Source organism: Condylura cristata, unplaced genomic scaffold, assembly GCF_000260355.1.
Source record: "Condylura cristata isolate star-nosed mole 26May11 unplaced genomic scaffold, ConCri1.0 scaffold00004, whole genome shotgun sequence".
Taxonomy (NCBI): Eukaryota; Metazoa; Chordata; class Mammalia; order Eulipotyphla; family Talpidae; genus Condylura; species Condylura cristata.
In genome coordinates, this window is record NW_004567105.1 from 36417433 (window position 1) to 36420372 (window position 2940).

Below are 2940 nucleotides of genomic sequence, written 5' to 3' on the forward strand. Positions count from 1 at the left end.
AGATCATTAAGTGTTTGTTAAGTGAATGAAAACCTGAATGGAAAATATGGAATATTTCCATAGCAGGACAATTATAAGCACCGCAGTTGGCTTAGCAGACTCTGGTAATTTTTTTTTCCATTTTGATTTTGATTTGTTTCTGTACTCCCAATTCCAATTTTGAGTTTTTTGAGAACTCCCTATGAGTTCCATAGTTAATATAACGCACTATAGTTATTAAAAATATATATTTTTCTGACATGGTAAACTTCATCTGTTATAATCCTAATTTGTATACTATGAATTATTTCCCCTCCTTCCCTCTCTTTTTCAAAATTCACTTGGACTACTTAGGTGACATTACGTTAAAGTAGTCCACAAATGAACTTATGGTCCAGGGCAGAGCCAGTCAGGACAACATGTCCATGCAACAAAATGAACAAAAGACCCTTTGGGATACATTTGGTTGTTCAATACTAGCAGGTTAAAAAAAAGAACTTGCTCTTCTTTGAGGATTTTGTTGCTAATTTTCCTCAAAAATGACCCAGATTCCTTTTTGACCTTTATCCTGAGAGCAGAGGAAGTCTTGCTCTGATATTGGCTCAGTAGCCAGAACCTGCAGGTGGATGCTTATCTGAATAGTATCTCCTGAATATAGTCCTTCCTGCATTGTTTGTACAGTTGGATCTGTTCCATCTGTACTATATCTGACCTATTCCACTGGTTACTATATATAAATATAATTGTTCAGGAGAAACAGCATTCTAGGGACAGTTTGTTACACAGAAGTACATTACCTAGTACATTTATAACCCTTATGTTAATGTATAATAGCTACACATCTAGAAGAATAACAGAAGCCTGACCAATGTTACACTTGCAAATTTCACACTCTCCAAAGCAAAAAGTACTTTGTAAGTGTTTTTGGAAGGTCTATCATCAACCAATAACTATGTGAGACAATTTACAAGAACTTTGTAATTCTCTTCAAAAAGGAGGTTAAAAAAAAACAAACAAAAGGAAGTAGGAGGTACGTTCAGAGTTCAGTTTGCCACCAGAAACTAGTTAAGCTTACTTTTTATAAGGACATGAATCATATCAATCAAAGTGGTCTGTAAATTCCAAACTTACCTTAGGTTAAATAAAAAATTTAAAATTGTTTTGATTTGAGATAAATCTATAATCTGAAAATGTACTGATGTATAATTTTACAAGCAATTATTCGGAGTCCATTAAGTGCTGGACATTTTTTAAGGCACTGAATACAGATCTTAATACCCTACCGCTTGGGGCCTCGAGTTTTAGTGAGAAGTCATTTTTATTCTTCCTTCACAGGTATTTAAATTTTAGTTTTCACATAAAGTTATGTTTCCTATAAAGTTAGCATAATATAGAACCTAAAGGGAAAAAAGTGAAACATTAGTTGAAAACTTAATAAGTAGGTTTCTCTGGGATGTCCTGGGATTTGGCTGTTGAATTAACGTTTCACAATTATCTTCTTAAATCCATACTGTTGACTGCAGTGAACGCAGGCAACTTGTCAGCAGATGGTTAAGTTTTATGGTCGATGTCCATACTTTTGTAACTTGGGACCAGTCATCAAGTTCTGGATAAAACATCCTTTCTTCCCATGCTCCTCTCCCATGAAGTCAGGTTCTGAGGCTGTTGGTGTTAGGTGTGTCCTCAGAATAAAGGTGTATCAGAATCATCCCCTTTTCACTTCCCCCTTATCAGTCTTGGGGAGTTTCTTCAGTTTCGGTTTTTGCCTCCCAGACTAAAAGCATCTAGACTGCTTGGTTTATTGTAAATTCCAGTAGGGCACGGTACCGGCTACTTTTTCGATTCTCTGGACCACCAGTCAGCGCTGTCACATCTAGGTGTGTTGCACCACTGGCGTGCTGGCTCGGAGCACGGAGGTGAGCACCCAGTCACCTCCGCGGGGTCCGATACCCAGCATATGTGCAGTTGGAGCGGTGAGGGTCGGTTACCGCCTGTGAAGGGCAGGCGGAAGTCCCTGGACTCCCAGTGAGACTGTGTTAAACGACTCTTCAAAACTGCACACACAAAAAACAAACCTCTGCTTGCCCAAGGTGACTCAACACCAACCTAGAAAAGCTTCGAGATCCCGGCTTCAGAACAAACTTAGGGAACCACGCGGACGTAGACGTGCAGTCGAACACTCGGCACCTAACCCTAACCCTCCTCGGTCATTTCGGGAGACTGGGCGCAGGTGAGCAAATTCTGCAAACACCTCGTTCGAAAATACTTTTCCCCGCGAAGTGGGGCCTCCCCACTACTTGAGGGTGCAGGGCACGCGCGCACTCCGGTGTTCTCCCATCGCCCAAGAACCTTTCCGCTCACCACGCCCCTGGCCACGCCCCTCCGCTGCCTCCGGCTGGGGGCGTTTGTTTACGTGACGTCACTGTAGTAAGCAGGCCCCGCCTCCGACTCCCTCGGGCTGCCGCGTTTCCCGCGCCTCGGCGCTTCTCCCCTTAAAAGGACAATAGAGGCCTCGGGAGCGCGCGCGGCCACGGGGCCTTCCCCGCCCCGCCCCCGACGCGCGCGCGCCCGAGTGCCCGTATGCAAATGAGTTCGATTCGGAGAATGTGGTACCGGGAGGTGCGCGTGCGCAGAGCGAGAGCGGCGGCTACACCTTCACCGCCGCGGTGGCAACTGCAGAAGTGCGGGGGACCGTGTTCCAGGAGCGGCGGGCGGCGGCGGAGCGGGCGCGGGGGCGGCCTGGCTTGCAGTCGGCGGCTCGGGGAACGCAGCACGCGTGGAGCCGCGGCCTCTGAAAGGTGGGTGGACTGCGGGCCTCCGTGCTGGCGCGGCGAGGCGGCTGCAGCGCGACCGCGGTCTCCTCACACGCGCACTCGAAGTTTGGTGGTGGTGGGGGCCTGGCCGGAGCGGGGGGCGGCGCGGGCCTCGGCTGGCGGGTGGCTAGCGGGGGCGGGCGAAAGT

General features: G+C 47.1%; 1 protein-coding gene across 1 annotated transcript in view; it reads left to right on the top strand.

The window, feature by feature from the left end:
- The first annotated feature begins 2649 nt into the window (after positions 1–2649).
- The window catches only part of FAM60A (family with sequence similarity 60, member A), a 24692-nt gene continuing 24401 nt past the window's right edge, over positions 2650–2940 (top strand). The window contains exon 1 of the mRNA XM_012735056.1: positions 2650–2777. The gene's annotated coding sequence lies outside the window, so the exon portion shown is untranslated. The remainder of the gene's footprint in view (positions 2778–2940) is intronic.